This window comes from Conger conger, chromosome 7 (genome assembly GCF_963514075.1).
Source record: "Conger conger chromosome 7, fConCon1.1, whole genome shotgun sequence".
Classification (NCBI taxonomy): domain Eukaryota; kingdom Metazoa; phylum Chordata; class Actinopteri; order Anguilliformes; family Congridae; genus Conger; species Conger conger.
The window spans coordinates 38,037,302-38,057,114 of record NC_083766.1 but is presented as its reverse complement, the minus strand read 5'-3'; the positions used below and the strand labels follow the sequence as shown (position 1 = coordinate 38,057,114).

Genomic DNA, 19,813 nt, shown 5'->3' with positions numbered 1-19,813 from the left:
CGCTTTTGCCTCAGTTCTGGGAGAATTCAGCAAAGAGCCAGTGGACCAGACTGTCGGAATGTATTGGGAGAGGCAGTGACAGACTAGTGTGCAGTTGAATTGTACAGAGAGGATGTGTTTCAGTGAGATTCCATCTGATTCACCTGGCATATGTTAAAAGGGCTGCATTGAACCATTAAAGATGTGAAAAGGCAGTGGCCTGACAAGTCACATTCAGCCAACACAATTAGGAGTCTGCTAACAGTGCCACCTTTTAGAAGTGTCTCTGGAGATGGGGAGGTTTTTCAATTGAATGAGAAAACAGATAAAGGACAGCCAAGTGTCACTACTTTTAGAACAGCAGACCCCTACGAGCATAGACATTTCTGCTGTGTGACAGTGGTTATTTTCTTCCCTGACGATTGGCTGACTGTGCTAAAGCCCCAACCACCATACGGCTTTTTCGGGCACTCACACTCGGTCTGCTGTCTGTACCTCATCCCCCAGAAAGAAGGTACAGATTCTTTCTTTTAAGACTCTTATGACCCTGCCAGAAGATGTGAAGAGACCACATGACTGTGTGAGTGAACGTGCTGGGAAAGCTAGACCTGTCCTCTGCATGGTGGGCCTGAACGTTTACGTTTTAGACTGGGACAGGAGTCGATAGGAGGGGTGGGTGAGTTCCTTCCTTTACCACTAAGGCTACTCCCTAATGTCATCAAATACATTTTCTCAGGGGACCAGTGGCTCAGATTCTGGGGGGATTTTGGCTTTGGCATTGGAATCTTTGCTTACTCCACTGGTTTCAATGTGGGGAACGCCTGGTGACCGTCCGGTCTCGACAAGGTGCCTGTCAGACCGCACCAATCGGATATCATGGAGTGGGTTCACGTAGAACAAGGTTACTCATGGCTCTGTCCTTGGGCCACTCTTCTTCTCCTTCAACAGCATATCACTTGGCTCAGTCATCTCATCTCAGAACTTATCCTACCATTGCTATGCTGATGACACTCAAATCTCTCTGTAATTTGCAGGCTTTTCTTTGTGCACAAATTGTAACTTGCTCAAGATGATCAGCTAATGTAAATGTAAACGGAGCTGAGATTAGCATGGTGGGTAACCTTAATGTGTCCTCAAGTTCCACACTGTAAGACTTAAGTCAATGGGTTTGGTTGATTTTTCCCACAACTAAGTGCGAAAGATTGTATTTCGAGCCAGAGTGGTCAGGGATTGAGCCAGTAAAGGCACTTCCTGCTAGAAGAGCACATTGGTCCAAGTGTCCACTGGTTCATTGAACCAGGCCAGTACATAGGTAGCAGGGCGGTGGGTAGTGTGTGACTGAAGCAGAAAGATGAAGCTTTTTTCCACTTTGAATTTCATGACAGGTCCCAGTTCTGGTTGCGGATAATGTTTTCTTGGGGAGCTCCACCATTTAAAACCACCTTTCTGAGAAGTCTGTCACCTTCAATGAGTGTTCAGTGTGAATATAACTTGAAATAGGCCTTCAAGTGTAAAGTCACACTTCAGTGTGTCTACCGGCTTGAACATCAGTCTTGTCTCTTGCACTGTGCTGTGGAGGTCAGGGATGCGTTAATGCTCCTGATTTGTAGGCTTCACTTACAGGCTATTTCCTGGGTGTCTTTAATTTGTCCTTTCCGTTTTTATGTGTGTATTTAATATGCCATCTGCCAAGCATCTACGACCAGCACCGTGTTCAATTGCCCCCCACAGCCCCTGGTCCCTGAAGCCGAGAGGTAGGGCTGCTTTAAGAGCTCCTTCACCCTATGCTTTCTCTCATACCATCTGAAGAGTTGAGAGAGTTGCTTCTTGAACGATACCTGAACTCGATAAATGTGCATGTCTACATTTCACCGAAACAAAACATTGTCTAGCAGCTAAACTTAAGGGAACGCTCTGGTCAAGTCAAACTTAAATTGTCCATTTGACCAGGAAAAACGTGTTGCATCTCAGTTGGACAGTGTTCAATGCGAGCTCTCGGAGGAGCCATCTCTCCCGTGCTCACGAGTTGAGAAGCGAGGCTTGCGGACTTCAAACCAATAGATTGGTAACCAGAGAAGCGGGGAAGAGGAAATGACATAAATCAGATGGACTGACATGTACTCTGCATATTTGGCAACGCGGCACCTGCGGCTCCAGCTACGGGGCTGTTGGCCTGCAGCGCGGTGCCGCTGAGCGTCCTTCAGCCCCATAGCATTCTCTGAAAAGTTACTTTTTCCAAACACTCCTCCCTTTGGATGCAGTAACCCCAATATCAGAAATGTATCTCAATAATTGCAAACAGCTGAGCAATGACCACAACCTCTTTAAAAGAAAGGCTGAAGTGAAAAGGAACAGACCGAAACGCAGACTCGAAAGCCTTGGTGGCTGAAGGAGGAAAATGGAGCGATTGACCGGCGAAGGTGGGGGCAGACCGCTTAGGTCATCCCTTAGCGAAGGCGCTCCTTTGTTTGAGAACATAAGGAAACAGTGTTTGTGAAAGTATGTGGCACATAATGACCCTTCAGTGATTCACATAAAAATCCTCTGGAGTAAATGTGCTGGGATTAAAAGGTCCGTCAGTGAATCGGATCCTCTGTGAGTCAGCATTAACATCAGAGAGCCATGAGTGAAAGTGTTGAGTACAGACACCCGCTATCATTGGAGAGTCCAGTTGCAGCTCTCTGAAAATAAGATGGGGAAAAGAGCAGAGTAAGCTTTTCATGCGGTCTGGCCGGTGTGTGAAACCTAGCCTTCTTTACTGTACAGCAAGGAATGTGCAGCTGTAGCTGGTGCATATACAAATGTCTGATCAAGACATTATTCAGCTGATTAAATAAATAAGAGCAGAAGTTGCCACGAAATCCTGAAGCGGATCGGCCCTTGCTGTGCACCCCCGTCCCAGCTGTAACCTGGAGAGATGGTTCCTACCCTTTGCCCATTTGCGCTTGCATCAACGAGCACACATGAGCACACGTCACACCTCTATGTCAAACACCCTGATGAGCAGATCTAACCTGATGGTTTCCATGCCTACAGCACATGCCATGAAAAGGGTTATTTTTGTCTGTGGATCAGAAGAATGCTTTTTCATTGTGATATTGATGGCGTCTGTCGTTGCGAGGAATACACATAAGCGAAGACTGCTGTCACGCTTGTCATGTGGTCTGGCCGGTATGTGAAACGTGGCCTTCTTCACTGTACAGGAAGGAATGCCAGTGATTTCCTCGCAGATCATGCCATGCCATGCCTGGAAGGTTGAACATAATGTATGTTGCAGAAGCTCCCGTTCCACCAGGCTTTCTATGCATGGCCCGAGGCTGCTGTGTCCCTCACAGTGATTTAGACTGGGATCCTCCCTCCAGCTCACGGTGCCCGGAGAACAGAGTGACCGGAACAGGGTGAATTGTCGGTAAACAGACTCCGCTGCAGAAACACCGGGCGCCGTTTGAAGGCGAGGTGTCAGCGACGCGTGACGGTTGGGTTACGTTCAGGTGGCAGTGGCTCTCGGTGTTGAATGACAGATACACAGAGGTGTGTTTTATTCTTTGGCGAGTGGCAGCTGCTACCGTGGCAACGGCCTAACAGGGCGCCGAGTCCGGCTGCTCCCGCACCAGGCAACTTTATCTTTATTAGTGCAGTCCTGTCCCAGATACGGCTTCCTGAATAAAAAAAAAAAAAAAAACCCCATAAGCTTAGGGGACCAACCTAAAACGTGGTGGCTTTTGCTGGAGCGGATGATTTATAAAAAGACTTAATGCTGGCGGGGGATTGGCACTGATATAGTGTGAGGCATATGGCAGTTGGAAAAGCATCTGTGTTCGACCAGTCACTCAGCGGGCAGTGGGGCACGGTAATCACCGTTTGAGAAGCAATTCGAAAGCGCGACTCCTTTTTTGAAAGTTGCTCATAAGAGTATAATCAGCTTTTTAGCATCATTAAATTACACAGAAGCCTAGGTAATGTTGTGCTTATCCTACTTGCCGGAGAATGGTTAGTTGCCAAAGTACACTCCTGATAATCCCAAAATGAGGTACTAAAACACAAAAATAGCAGCCTGTGCCTGCTCACCCCAGCAATTACAATTCATTGACTGGAAGTCCTTCCAAAACATTCATCAGCAGTGCACAGAAGGCAAAGTCGACCTTTGACTGTAAGTTGTGAAATGAGTTTCACAGTGCTCACCTGGAACACAGAGTGAGACAGACCTTCATTGTTGCGGGATGAGTGACACAGAACCAGGCAGGCCAGTTTGGGAAGCTCTTGCAAAGGAAGTGCTACAATAAGTCACCATCTTGCATGTGATGTTTTTAGGCATTTGGGAATCCTGTGGTGCCTTAGGATTGCATTCCTGACTGAACCACTCCCTTGCCCCCCCCCCCCCCCCCCACACTCAGCATCACTGATCTCAGATCAGCTCACCGTAGCTGGCCCCCTCATGCGACTTGCTGAGCGCTGATAAGGGATCAGCAGGGGAGTGGCAGGAATGTATCCTAAACACACAAACGCCGGTGTCGTAAACCGTGGTGTGGATCAAGGTCCCAGCTCAGGGGTGCACAACTCTGGTCCTGGAGGGCCAGTCTGCGAGCTGGTTTTTGTTCCAGTCGATTACCTTAATTTGTTTTTGTGACAGCTCTAGAATTTATGTTGGTTCACTCCTGTGCTTGAGCACAGTACAATCTTTAGGATACACTTGCAGTCTGCAGCTGTAGTTGGTGCATATACACATGTCTGATCAAGACATTATTTAGCTAATTAAATTGTGAAGAGCAATAAAGAGCTGTCCAGGAGCTCCACCCGTTTGCACTTCCATCAAAGAGCACACAAGAGCACACGTCACACCACTGTCAAACACCCGATGAGCAGATCTAACCTTATGGTTTCCATGCCTACAGCACATGCCATAAACTGGGTTATCTTTGTGAATCAGAAGAATGCTTTTCACTGTGTGATTGATACCTGTCATTGCGAGGCCAATCTGACTTGGGTTCACACTCACAGGAGTTTAGACAGTAGAGTACTGTATCCTTCCACCAGCCGGGTTGCTTCTGGCTCTATGTGCTTAATTATTTAATGGAAGCTCCTACGGGCAGCCTGAATAATGGAAGAGCTTGTTGTGATGTGGCTCTGAGGATTCTGGGAGCAGCGCCCTGCGGCGGCTGCTCCGGAGGCCTGCTGTCTCTCAGCACAACCGCCTCTCGGACACTTGAATCCGTTAATAATTCATGCCCCTACTTAACGGACGAGTTGACGGGAAAATCGGTGTTTATACGAACGGACACTTGGCGCTTCAGTTTTTACTGGCTGTCGGCCGTCTGCGGTTCCGTGCTTTTCAGCGAGCCCGGACCGTTTCCTCCCCTCCCGCTGTGCGGTCCTTCATTCGTGGGGCGCTCAAGGGACGCCGTCCCAGTGGCGACGAGTGACCAGCGGCCGCGGAGAGCGAGCGATGTCGCCATCTCGGTGCGGTGGCCGGAGGCTGCTCCACAGCCAGCCTCCTTTCTGGGTTTGGCTGTGGTCTGCTTCCGTGTTCAGCACAGGGGCTCCACTGCCCCCAAACTGCCGTTGTCACCTCTGCCACTGACTGGCCGCAGAAATACTGGAGCCCTCCAGAGCCCTCATTACAGACTGTGAGATTGTGCTGATAGCCAGGGCTCTTGAATAAATAATCTCCTCTTTGTGTTTGTGTCGTAACAGCCTGGGCAGATAACTGTTCACTGGAAGCAGGCTTTGGACTCGTCGGGCTGTTTTCTTTCCGGGCGGATATTGCAGTAGGGGGCAGAGGGTGGATAAGGGTTACCAATTAAAACCATATTAAGTTGGCATCGTGTGTGAAAATCTACAGAACCAGGAAGGGTTTTTGTGACTATTTCAATGGGCCATCGCTCTTCAGACTTTTCAATTGCCTCACTGTATAAAATTATATATTTTCTGTGTACTTTTGTGAAAAATAGGGCACTCAACCAAAGAATAGTTCTCTCATTTTCACCAGTTGGTCAAGTGTTTTTCTAAATGCAGTGGTTTGTTCTTCTATACCAAGAATACCATATATTCAATCCCTTATCAAGACCTATACACCAACAAGACCCCTCCGTTCTGCCACTTCGTGCCGTCTGGTGCCTCCCCCTCGCCACACCTGCACTTCACGCTCACGACTGCTGTCTGTCCTGGTCCCACGGTGGTGGAATGACCTCCCGGTGGATGTCAGAACGGCAGAGTCTCTGACCTCCTTCAAGCGCAGACTGAAGACCCATCTCTTCAGGCTACACCTTTCCCTCCCCAACTCACAATCACCGTGATTAGCCTTAGACCGTAATGGCACTTAAGTATAGATATCGTTACTTGTATAGATATCGTTACTTGTATAGGTATTGTTGTTTTTATTGGCTGTTGTATTGTTGTATTCTAGCTGCCAACTGTGGTATGCTAGTTTGAAAGTTGATTGTACTCTTCAAGGGTTCTGAATTTCTGTATGTTTACACTAGGACACGGAACTGTACTGTCCTCTCAGGTCCACTTTTGTACTTGTTCTTGTGTTTGATTTGCACTTTGTTGTACGTCGCTCTGGATAAGAGCGTCTGCTAAATGCCACGTAATGTAATGTAAAAGAAGAAACGGAAAAAGCGTGTTGTGACACAAGGACACCTCCCTACACCCCTGCCCTGCCCCTGCCCCTGCCCCTGCCCCTGCCCCTGCCCCTGCCCCTGCCCCATGCCCCAGTGTTGTTTAAGAGATGTGCTGCTGCCTCGCGCAGTGTAGAACGTTCTGCCTCGCTCCAGACGGGCCGGACACAAGCTGACAGAGCCGGGGCATTCAGTGTGCCAAACGGCAGCACAAAAGGCCCACGCAAATCAGTGCCTGCCAGCATTTTTTGCAGGTTGCCCTGAAACAAAGGGAAGGGCGGGGTCATGGCGGAACAATAGGTTATCTCTTCGGAGGACGACAGCGCATAGCTGTGCTAGGTGTGTGCAGAGGGGAAGAGGCCATGTTAATCAGGTCCTTGCGGTCGGCAGGTGTTTGCGCTTGGCAGAGGTTTGTTTGCTCCCAGGCACTGTTTTGCATGCCTTGGTAGGACCGTGTTTCCGTGTGTGGGTGTGTATGACTTCTCAGGCACGTGCCTCCACCCCTCCACTCCACTCCCTCTGTTTTCCTGGGTCCAGACCTCTCATTAGCTGGAGTCAGTGCTCTTATCTCCAAGTGGGCTCACTCCCTTAGTGTCTCTACACTCTCGTGTTCTGACCCATTTCAGGCCAGGCAGACTGCAGGTCCCACCCAGTGGTGTTCTGACCTGGTCCGGTCATGTGTGTGGTATCAGTCCTCGTTTTTGGGCTGCGTTTGGTCCTGAGATACTGACCACATTAGCAATGAACTACACTGAACCAATCTTGAGTGGGCCTTCCCAGACCACCTGACTTGTCAGTTACCCTTATAATGGAGCACATAGGACATACAAACTCCTGTCCCAGCCTTTGAGTCCCAAAAGGGAATTGACCTTTATTTCCTTGGCAGAATGAATAATGGCTTTGACATGCATTTGTGTGGATATCACGAGAGCAAGTGCGTGCGTATGTGTACGTGTGTGTTTGGGTAAGACGGAGTTTGCATTTGACAGTACCGAATGAGGTCACAGTGGAACTGCAGGTGCTGTGCGCCTGCAGCTGTATATCGTGCCGTGTTGTCTCTCCTTTCCTCTCCAGAACAAGCAGGTGCCACCTGGTGGTGGAGTGTGGACTCGCAATAGGAGCACACTTTTTTTTTTTTAACGTACTTGCTGCGGTGTGACATTTTTGTTAATGTGTAACAAGGGGAATGACATGAGCCCCTTGAAAATTCTTGCAATCGGTGGACTTGGTCTCCTTCAACAGTCATGGGGCTCAAATCATTACACTTTTCAACCTGTTCCCTCTATCCAATGGGTGAAGGTTTTCCTGACTTGAGAAAATCTATGAATGAATGTAGTGAGCAGCAGTGTAGACCTTGCCCATGGCTGTGCTCCTCTATGCACATTAAGTTAAGCAGATCCTTAAAAGCTTTGCAGCGCATGCATTATCCCGGCACAGATTAAGCAGTTTTTTCCCCAGTCCCCTCCTCCTTAGCAGAGCTCGGAGCAGCACAAGGGCGTAACTTAAATGGTGTAATGGGTATAACTGAGTGGTGGTTATCCCTCCTAATGAAGGGCCGCCTGATCCCTCATTCCCCATGACTCTAATCGCGGACGTCACTGCGGCCCGTCCCAGCATGCGTTTGCCCCTGAGACACAGCTACTTCCTGCCACGCAACAAAAGGATGCTGAAGTGACCTCTGACCTTTGACCCCCTCTCTCTGCTACTCTAGTTGGGCGTGCTCAGTCCGAGGGGCCCCTCGGCCCTCCTGTTTTTCTGTGCTTCAGAAAGTGTGGTTTGTGGGAGAGGTAGAGTTCCGTTTACAGACGCATTTCCATATTTGAACAATGTTAGAAATACAGTCAGTCTCTATCTGTGTGAAAGTGAAGTTTTCTAGCACACTGCTGCTTCTCTTGTAACACAGGTTGTGGCGTTGAGACGTTTGGGTTGGGACCCCCTGCTCTAAATAAAGGGCTCTCACAGTGCATCATGTAGAGGTGGGATGTATGTGTGACTGCGCACTGGAGGGCATGTATAAACCAGCGCACATACCTTGTCTTTAGCACCCATCATGCACCTGTGCCGGAGCTGGTCACCCCAGGACAGGGGCAGGGCATGTGCACTATCATCCCTGTCTGCTCCTGCCCTGCACGGCTCGTCAGGTGGGAAACCTGTCAGTTTGTAGTACTTAGGTTTTATTGGGGCCGTAGGGGCTGCATGTCACTGAAGATTAGGCGGGACGAGTCTACAGACTACAGACAAGTCCTAACCTGTTCCCTGCCTCTTCATCTTAAATCCCTGTCTGAGGTCTGGCACTGTGAGCTCCTGCCTTGCGCTGTGGATTAAACCTTGTGCGTACCTTTAAGGTTTTTGACATTCACAAGTTGGGGTACCTCAAGTGAACCTATGGTGCATTGCAAGTGGATAACTGCAGAAACCAGTCAACTTGCATGGTTTTGAAATCTAGGGATAGTGATGCTTAAATGCCTACATATAACGGAAATGTAATTATAACTTGGCAATGATGTAATTTTTAGTTGTTCAACACCACTCCCCATTGAGGCAGCGCTAAACCATGAAAAACTCTTTGAACAATGTACAAATGGTTTCTGTGCCGCAAGCTGATTATATTTTTGCATCCTGTTTCAATTCTTTGGTAACGCTAACTTATTGTTTATGGACTGAATAAATTCCTGTGTCGTTTTATTTTCCTTTTCCCTTTTCTCATTGCTTTATGTCATAGAAACAAAAAATACTTTCAGAAAATGGCCACGCGATGTTATTGAATTAATATTTTCCATGGCCGTCGGAAATTCCTCCGTGCTTGTGGTACAAAACACTGACATTGGAGTCATTGTGTAAATATGAAAACTTACTGATATCTACTCGTAGCTCATAAGCAATTATTGTTGGCAACAGTGGAAGCGGATACGCAGGGGTGCTTGGGGTGTTAGTCCAAGGAATGGCAGATATTTATTTAAAATTATTATTATGATTATTATCACTACCACTACTTGCAATATAAATGCAGTTAAAATGAAAGATGAAATGAAAAGTGAAAGACCTTGGGCAAGTGGTTTCATTACATATGTGGAGTCGCATTTTGAACTTTTACTCTTCTCTGTAGTTTTATGTCATAACAGATTTAGCCGCAGGATGGGCAGTAAAAACATAGATTGTGATTATTCACGGCAAAATGGAGGGGGATGACTGCTGAGGTTATAACACGCGCTCTGCGAAGGCAGTGTGCACGGGCACCTCTGTCATTGCAGGGGTCCTGCAGGCACGTGAGACTTCGACCGGCATCAGCTACGCACTGACTGGCTCTTTGCGCTCTCACAGGCCACTTCCCCCCTGACCTTTGACCTCTAACAAATCCCTCCAGTTGTGTAAACGCTGCATTATTTCCCTGCATTCCGCAGCGATTACTGGAGCTGTATGGAGTTAGCTCCTTGCAGAAACAGACTGCAGTGGCTTTGGAGGGTTTAAGCGGCAGGCCGTCAGGAGACAAACACTGGCAGGGCTCTGCGCCGCGCCTCACCTTGTCTCAGGTTAAACCCTTTTTGTCCCGCCTGCCCCGAAACCTCCACGGCCAGCAGCAGTGCACAGCTAAACAACAGGAATGAAATGAGTACTCCTTCCCACACCAGGATCACTTTCCTCCTTTCGTTCCTCCTCTGCTGAAAGCTTCATGAAACTTTTGTTTTAAACAAGCAGCCGGTCGTGCCACTTCCTGTGAAACTGTATTGCGGGAGCAGTAAAACGGGCCTTGTATTTATGGTGGGTTTTATATGCAGATGCATCGCTAGACCTCTTAAGTGAGGGCACGTTGTGAGCCACTCTCCGTACTGAACGTGTGCCAGTTTTCCTCTATAGTCAGAAGAGTTTTGCTACTTCCAGTAATCTCAAGGGTGTCCTCTTTGCTCATCCACAGATATTGTACTGCTGTGTGTGTGTGTGTGTGTGTGTGTGTGTGTGTGTGTGTGTGTGTGTGTGTTTGTTTGTTTGTTTGTTTGTTTGTGTGTTCCATAAGTATCTGTACAGTGACACAATTTATTTTTTTGGAGTAGCAGTTTGGTAGTGGAGTACAGAGTGCAGATTGTCACGAAACATCTAGGGTTGATTCTAGGTGTGGCATCTGCATTAGGAGTGTGTTGCTGTTTTCTCTCAGCATTAGAAAGTTGCCAATGCCAGTAAAACAGGCCATTATGGGGTTGGAAAGTCTGAATAAATAGCCAAAACATTGGGTGTGTCAAAATCAACTGGTACATTGTTACATTGCTCAGCAATGGAAAACAACCTGGAAAACCTCTGGAGTGGATGAATGAAGAATATTTTCAATTATGAAAACAGCTATCAAACCGATCAAAAACAGATCCAGGATGTAGACATAGAGAAGACTACGCATGCAACCTCCGGTTAGCCTCAAGAAGTCCAGAAAGAGTTATTTGCTAAAAAAATACATTATGAGACTGTTAACCTGTTCCAGAGTGAAGGAAAGAGAAGAATGTTACAAAGCATCTTATCTGCTCAGGTTCAATCAAATGCCTCCAAACTCATTGGATGGTGCTTCACTTGGCTGCAGGACAATGACCCCAAACAAACTGCTAAAACAAGTGATGAGTTTTTCATGGCAAAAAAAACACTTGCTGAAGACTGAGCTGATGGCGAAAGCAAACTGAAGAGCTGCAGTACAGGCCTGACGGAGCATCATGAGGGAAGATGCCCATCATCTGGTGATGAAACAACGGAACTGTCCAAATACTTCTGCACTGCACTGTATATACACACATGCAGCAATGAATCACACAGACAGAGAGCTGTTTCCCATCACTTTAAGTGTGGTGTTTCGACCAGTGTTTATTGTAATATGACAGTTAGCAGCAGGAGCGGGGTCTGGAACTCATCAGGGTCCTGGCCTCTTCCTCCAGTTCCCTGTGTTCCGTCACTACGAAGAGTCCAGCTGTGCCCTGTGATGTCAGCGGCCCCCCTAACCCACACCGGCACTCGAGTGACCGCACGACACACGTGTACATGTGTGGTGTTCACGCAGGAGGGTGCAGACCACACACTGCACATGGCGGAGTGTGATTGGCCTGGCCTGTCCGGTCTGGGACAGGGAGCGGTCGACCATTTCGCGACCCATTGGCTTTTGTTCAAAGGGCCGGCTTAACGTGTCGACCGGGTCAAGAAAATCCCTTCCCCTACGAACGCAATGCTAGTAGTGAACACAGCGCAGCAAAACTTTATAGACAACAGCGCAAGACAACGGGTATGTCCCATATCACTTCCTGGATCTGCCGTCCATGTTCTGCCTGGTTTCAGTCCAGCTGAGGAGGAAATGGGCTACGGCCTCAGAGGAGCGATGCTATCGCATCGGCATTAGCCCAGCCTGGGATCAGAGAGCCGTGCTGTAAATCCCTCCTGCGCTAAGTATAGATCAGTTTGGGGGGGTGAGGAGGAGTACACAGCCTGCACAGTCTAGTTACACAGTCAAACTACAGTCCAACTGCACAGTCCAGCTCATTTAGACAATCACCTCATTGCTCACCCCACCCCAGGCCAGTAGCTACATGTATCCATACGAGCAAACAGAAACCCGTCTCCAAGGTAATGTTTGAATGTGATTGTGTTAGTGTTTGTGTTCAGTGTTTATGTATTGGGGTTTGAGTGTAACACGCGTGTGTGCGTTCTCTCCAATCTGAATCTTAGGCATGCTAGTCTTTAATCACTGAGTGTCTGCTATGAATTTGATGGCAGCAGTGTGGTGGGGGGGGGGGGAAGGGATGATAATGTCCTTTGCCTTGAGCGGTTTTACTGTTTTTATCTTTGCGGTCATGTTTCCCATGGTTTGTAAGAGATGCTTTTCCTGACAACAACACAGTGTGTGTTGTAGAGAAGTGGACGACACGTGCTGTGGTGTAGCAATCAGGGTGTGGTGGGAGTATTAGTATCACTGACAGATGCCAGAAGTCAAGATATTATTACTATCATTACTATTATTACTATTCTCAGTAGTTGCTTGGTTAACAACTAGCTACATTAGTTAATGGCAATTGAAGTATCATTATTATGTAAAGTGTTACGTGCTTGTTATGTGCGTAGCAGTGCATAGCCTATCCCTAGCAGTCATTCGGCTTTCTACTAATGTTCTCACTCGCACTCTTGATGAAGAGTTATTTGATGTAGAACTAGTTGGTGGTGGCGGTGGCGGAATATTAGAAAACAAACAAAGCATTTCGTCGCGATTAATGTTCTTAGGAATACGAACATAATAGATGACACTTTATACGAGTCTTGCCTGTTAAAGCATTTGCGCTACAGAACAGATTGAATACCGAATTCAGATTGACTGGCTGACTGAGAAGCCGCCACCCAAGGGGAAAGACCTGAGTCATCACTGACATTGAAGGTGACACCACACGACCACAGGTACACGTCAACGTATAGAAGGTTTCGAAACATGAGAGATTAATACGCAATTTAGCATGAATTCCGGTTTGTTGTCCGTAATAAACTTTTGACTTGCCCCTCGCCCAATGGGCTAGTGCTCTCTCTTTTTTACTCTCAATTCGTCTAAACCACTTGACCTTAATTTACAGCACTGTATTAAATGCTTTAACCCTTGACATAAGTAACGTTCCTGAAAATTGCCAGTACTAATAGCAACATCGGTTTTACCATTCAGGATAAAGTTCTTGTGTTATGCTCACGTATCATTACATACTTTGGTTCGTAACATGTTTTGTTTGTCATGGATCAACAAGAGCGTTTTAGAATTGTATTAGCATCTAAAGTAATGCATTTGAAATATGCGTTTGCCCTGGGTCAGCTCACTGTCGTACCCCTGCTGATCCATACCCCCACTGATCCATACCCCGGCTGGGTCGCAAAATTTCCCAAATTCCCAAACTTAATTTCCCGTGGAAAGTTTCCAGAAAGTTCCTGGAAATTTACTGGAAATTCTCCAACCCTTTGCAACCCTAGCCTCTCCTGGGAATGACCGCATGAACACTTGAAGTAAATGTGTATTAGTAAACTTTTTTAAAAACATTTATAGATGCCCTGAAAATCATATTGAGCTGGAGAATGGTGAACAATTATTTCAGTTTTTGGACTGCTATATATGCATAATTCATTGTCCCGCCCCAGGAAGTTTACTCTCTCAAAACTCTCTACTGTTTCCACTGTGCCCTGTTCGTGGTTCTGAGCTCTACAACAAATCACAGAGCAGAGTGACAATGCGAAGGGTGTAGATTCTGCAATGTGTGGATTCTGCAGTGTGGAGGGCGTAGATTCTGCAGTGTGTAGATTATGCAGTGTGTGGAGGGTGTAGATTCTGCAGTGTGTGGAGGGTGTAGATTCTGCAGTGTGTAGATTCTGCAGTGTGGAGGGTGTAGATTCTGCAGTGTGTGGAGAGTGCAAACTGTGCAGTAGGAGTTGACTGTATGTTGTTAGACTAAATCAATTAAAATGTTGTTCACATGTTTACAGGTTGTTTAAAGATATCGTGCATCATGATATGTGCGGTCAGGAATATAGAACATGAGTTGCCTTGAGCATTCACAACTGTTATTATATGACTTATGTCATAGCATGATGCTACATGCAGAAAAGGTTGTTAAAATGCTTGCAAGTGAGGTCATGTTTAATGCCAGAGTAAGCCCAGTGAGTCAATTTTCACAATATAAGGAAACAAACATACTGTCACCATAAAGTATGTTGTTTTTATATTATGATAAACCTAATCCCCCCAGTGCAGTTCTATCCAACTCCATAACATTGGTTTACTGACTCTGTCCTCCACACCCAATCAAGCAGACACAAATCTCTTTCGCCCAGGCAGGGCTTGTCCAGGGGGGTGTTATGTCATTGCAGTTTCCCATGATGCACTTGTTCTGGAATAAAAAACTGGCAGTGACATTTCTATTCGCTCTTTCTGGTTACATTTTCAAAATGACTGAAATTCAAATTCACTGTGTGAAAGTGCCTATGTAAATGCATTAGGAAATCCAATTTGAAGATTAATGAGAGGGCAGGATTAGATCGCATTGTATCTGGTTCAGTATTACGCAAAACCAAAACAAAGACCTATTCTTAGGCAAATGGCGCCCTCTTGTGTCAAACTGAGTGACATGAAAACCCAGAGCCACAGTTCTTTCCATTTTTAGAGTAAAGGTCTCCATCTAGTGGTACCATGTGATTTTGCACCCAGAGAAAATGACAGGCTTCTATCAATGATCTGTTGGCATCATTGCTCCCTTCTTTGACAAATTTTACAGCCAGTCCCATTTTAAGAAACGTGTTTTTCTCTCCAGACAAACATAAACAAATGAATTGTACACCCCCCCCCACAATGGCACTTTGCATACTTACTGAATGCAGCTGTCCTGCCCATCTCAGCTCCCACCTGCTGACTCTCTGCCTGAGAGGAACTAATCCAGAATGTGCCGGAAGGAATCCCCACAGTCTGATGAAACGTCCATAACTGGCCAGGTTTCCACAGACTGTGACCGCTTGCTAACAGGCTTCCAGTGTAAGGGCTGTTTTCCAGTAGCTCCCCTCTCTGGTGCGCTGCTGTTCGGACCTCAGTGTCCTCTCAGTGCAAATAAGCCTTTTTTTCTTCAACTTCACATCCAATGGTTGATGTTGATGGTGGAACAACATCACATATTTAATTGCTTTTCACATTATGAAAATTAGTTTTTCTGCTTGAATGCTCAATATGTTTTCAGTTGCCTGCCTCTTAAGTAGCAAGTAGCCAATGCTGGAACAGTGTTTGTGGCACCTATGTCAAGGTACAGGCCTGCCTCACAGAGAGAACAACTAGCTTTACACAATGGAGTCTTTCTGTGGGAATCTATAGAGGATAGTGTCTCCTTCCAAGTCAAACCAATTCTAAACATAATCTACCAGCCCATGAATCTAGACTGGCAGAATTTTACTTCCATTTAATACTGGTTACTTGACGTTTCACGTATACTTACTGGTCTGGGCATCATGTTAGCCAGGTCAGACACTCTTGCTCTGTTGCTCACATAACTTATTAGGTGTCCAAGTAATGGAGCAGCTGCAACTGCATTGTATTTGTTTTGTTTTTCTCCAGGGGAAATCCCCCAGACATTATGGTGAAAGCTATTGAAACATGTTAGGGCTGTTCGGCACGTGTGGAATTGTAATCGATTAGAACATGGCCGCAATTGACCTAGTGGTGGCACTATTGAGCATATTTGAACATTCCCAACTTAGAAAATGAATAATGTTTGAACAGTTTGTCCTTGAGACATGCAACCAAGTCTATGCCGCTGCAAACAATGAACCGAATACTATCACCAAAAAAAATCTTCTTCTCATGAACCGTACATCTGATGTGTGCCAACTTTGTACTTGTCCCTAACTTAATACAAAGTATTTGTATATATTGGGCATGTCCATTAAAACTCACTGTGATTTCATTCTAAACATGCTCTTCAGCCTTAAAAAACATTGAATCAAAGGATACCAAAATGATAATACCAAAATAACTGATTATTTTGTTTCGGTTGTATGCAGTAATGGATTAAACACCTTTTGAAAAGTGGAATAGTCCACAGAGGCTATACTGGTAACTACAATCGGACTCTTGTATTTTAGATCACAGGGGTGACAGGTTACAGGTATGTTAATCAAATTCAAAAAGGTTTATAGTGTTGTACCAAATCTAAATCTTTCTAGAAAAGTTGATTAAGGATGTAAGTTCAACATAACTGAAGTATAGGGTCGTGTGGAGACCCCCCAAAAAAGAACATTCTTAGGGCCAAATATTCCCCGGAATATGTTTTTGAGATATGAATTCCACATATACAATTATTTATTGGCACACATTTTCAAAGATTTAGGGCTTTTCCTTAAAAGGTTATGGGCCTTTCATCGCCAAACTGGGTGCAGATTAAATGGCTGTTCTCTCCAACTCATCCAGAATGCAGCAGCTCGTCTGGTCTTCAACCTTCCCAAATACTCACACGTCACCCCCCTGCTTTCTTCCCTCCACTGGCTGCCTGTCATGGCTCGCATCAAATTCAAAACATTGGTGCTAGCCTTCCAAGCAGTTAAAGGGTCTTCCCCAGCTTATCTACAAAAAATCATCAGACCCTACACCCCTGCCAGACCTCTTTGTTCAGCCCCCACAGGCCGCTTGGCACCTCCCCCTCTCCGAACCTCCACCTCACGCTCACGATTACTGTCTGTTCTGGCTCCACGGTGGTGGAACGAACTCCCCATTGAGGTCAGAACTGTAGAATCTCTCCCCACCTTCAAGCGCAAGCTGAAGACACACCTCTTCAAGCAGCACCTCTCCCCATCCCTCCCTACCTCCCTGTGAACCTTAATTGTTGTCTCTGTGACTTGCTTTGTGTATCGGTATTTTTAGTTGGCTAGGTAAGCAGTGTTTGGATAGTTAACTTTGGTCACTTTTGCTCTGTTTCTTTGTTTCTTTGTTCTCAAAAAAAAAAAGAAAAAAAAAAGGCCCTCGTCCTTATCTTTGTTGTACAGGTGGCAGTTGAAATTGTACTTCCCTCTAGGGTCTTTCAGCGGACTTATCCCTGGTTATGGGTATGCACTTTGTCGTACGTCGCTCTGCCAAATGCCAATAATGTAATGTAAAAAACAAAAAAGAACAAATTTCAAGAGTTCTACATTTCATTATATACATTTAATCTACCAACACGCAAAAGTGCTGTGGTGCAACCTTGTGGAGTTCGCATTGAATGGCTCTTCTTAATTTTATTGTGATTGGAGTACAGTGGCCATGGTAAGAGATTTTCTGGTAACTTGTTTTCACCCTGTACAGACAATTGTAGTCACTGTAAATAGTCCACATTGCAGTTCAGTAATTAGGCTAATGTTCCTCTCTAAGTTAAGGCAATGCCTGTTTTTGCTTTAATTCCTTGTCCATTATCATTCTTTCACCTGAATGCCCATTGTTACGGTTTAGCCTGCGGTTAAAAAAAAAAAGGAAGATGTAGGTTTTGACCCCTCACAGCTCTTCCCAGAACCCACTGCTGTGTTTTTCTTTTTTCAACACCTCAGTGCAAATGAGAGGGAAGTGCCAAGCTCTGGGCGTCATTTCCTCTGTACCCTCTGCACAACTTCCACTGCCCCCACTCTCTACCCTTCAGTCTCTGTCACTGAACTTCTGTTTTTCTCCTTACCTTGTGACCTGTCTCTCCTGAGCAGAGAAGAAAAAAAGTCCTTCGCTTTTGCTCACTCACTCACTCGGTGGCCTCCACAGTTGAGGAGCAACAGCAACTGCGGTGTGTGCGGAGGATCCCCAGCGTGCCTCCTCTTCTGGATTCTTCGGGCCGGGGTGTGGTTGCAGCGACGAGCGGCTGAGGTTGTTGAGGTTGTGGGGGGTTGGAGGAGGAGGGGCTCTGGCTATTTTTGGCCCCAGACCGTGTCACGGCAGCTGTCCCCCACCATCTCTCCCCACGTGGCGTTGAGGATAACGGCACCCCCCCCCCCCTACCGGCCTATCGCATTTCCCCCACTTATTCAGACGGAGCGACGTGCGACTCGCAGTGACGTCGAGCGGACTCTTCCCCCTTTCTCTCTTTCTCCGCTCTAACTCACTGCTGGCTTCTCCCTGCCACAACCTGCCACTCTACCCTGGTAAAGGAGGTAAGCCTCGGGCTCACCCTACAGCGGGTGCAAGATAACAGACCCTTGGAGCTATGCTTTGAGACCGGGGGCCAGAGCCTGTGGATTGTCCGCCAGCAGGTCTGCTTTTGGAATCTGTAGGGTTAGAGGGGCTTTGGTTGCTGCTGCTGGGCTCTATTTATAGTGCTGACACTAGTGAGAGCAGGAGGGAAATGTTGCAACAAGTTGCTTGACTGAAGGTTTCGGTTCCATTGCCCGTTTTGTTCAACAGTTAACTGTAGAGGAAGAAAGGGTTTAGTTTGGGCTTGTTTTCTATTGGGTCTTCTGACAGTCCTCTGTTTCATCAGTTTGGTAATGTATGTCTTCCTGGCTCATGTAATTGGCTTATTAGTTCAAAGTCTTTTCTAGTGTAACTTACTCAGTGGTTGAGGAGCTAGCAATGCAAATTACATATGAAAGGGTTATTGTGTTTTGACTGTAGGCTTGTGTTTTTAACTGTAGTGAATTGAGGTCTTTAAATGACAGCCAGGAACAACTGAAACTGTAAAGTAATTCTTTGTGTGTAGGTTTCAGCATGTTGGTTTAGGGTCACGAGTTAGTTTGTAGTAATCTTGTTGTCCAGTTGTTATTCAGTTACAGTTGCCTTACAGAACATGACACATTGTGTTACATTAACTTTTAGTCAGTCGAGCCCAAGTACAAAGCAGCCTGTTTTCATGAAAAGAATGAGCACAGCAGAACATGGATATGCTTCAGGAAAACATTATAGATTCTCCTCAGAGCACCCAGCTTAGACGGTGTGTTTTCTGTGTATTAGGCCAGGGGAGGAAGGCGGTTATTTTCACGTAGAAAGGCTTGTTAGGGGGTATTACATCTTGCTGTGTGGATTGAGGCAGGAGAAGTGACTGTTGCTGAAAGGGACAGTGCCTGTGCTAGCAGCTGTGCCGAGTTGTGTCAGGACTTTGATAAAGGATGTGTGTTATATCCTCTCTGTTTCCGTGTGGTACACCCGATGGGTACACCGCATTGCTGTGACTGTCCCCTGACCTGACTGCCTGTTACAGTGCATGTCTTAGTGTGAATATCGCTGAAATGGCACTCGCTACTGAACTAAAGTACTGAAACTAACGCACAGGAAGGAGGTGAAAGTTCAGTATTCTACATACTGTATTATATATGTTTAACCTTGTCCTCTACATGGGACAAGCGGGTTATGCAGTATTATGTTGAAATTGCTATGAACAGGATGTGGTGTGGTGGTTTGTGGGAAGCCTCAAACAGGTCTTGCTGAGCTGGTGCTTTGTCATTTTTCATGTATGGAGTGAGAGGTTTTTTAAATTGAGATTGTGTAGGTTTCCATTTAGCTATTGTTCTCTGATATTTGCTAAGGGACCATTACAATAATGTGATTTTTGGTTTAGTTTTTCTTTGCTCCATCAGCTCTGAGCTTAGTGTCTGAGTAAGCGTACTGCTGAGAGTCATGCTTCTATATTTGGGGATTAACAGATTCAGAGACTAGTTGAGATGTTTTGCTTTTATTGGCTGCTTGTGCTATGCTTCTTATGTTGTCACCAGCATCAGACTGTGTGGCCTATTTGTGTTTG

The 19,813-nt window shown here is 46.2% G+C and overlaps 1 protein-coding gene and 1 long non-coding RNA gene across 15 annotated transcripts in view; one reads left to right on the top strand and one right to left on the bottom strand.

The window, feature by feature from the left end:
* Positions 1–19,813, top strand: part of LOC133133138 (unconventional myosin-XVIIIa-like) — a 131,712-nt gene that overhangs the window by 16,089 nt on the left and 95,810 nt on the right. For 6 of the 14 annotated variants that reach the window (XM_061249173.1, XM_061249171.1, XM_061249170.1 and 3 more), the window contains exon 1: positions 17,938–18,230. The exons of 1 other annotated variant lie outside the window; for it this stretch is intronic. The gene's annotated coding sequence lies outside the window, so the exon portion shown is untranslated. Of the gene's footprint in view, positions 1–17,937; positions 18,330–18,423; positions 18,566–19,813 lie in introns of those variants that run through there. 7 more of the 14 variants (XM_061249175.1, XM_061249174.1, XM_061249172.1 and 4 more) reach the window with 5 other exon arrangements.
* On the bottom strand, positions 11,397–15,679 carry LOC133133139 (uncharacterized). Its single transcript, XR_009709190.1, has 2 exons — positions 14,952–15,679; positions 11,397–14,473 (listed from the first exon to the last, which is right to left on the bottom strand). It is a non-coding gene; the product is annotated as an uncharacterized LOC133133139 (long non-coding RNA).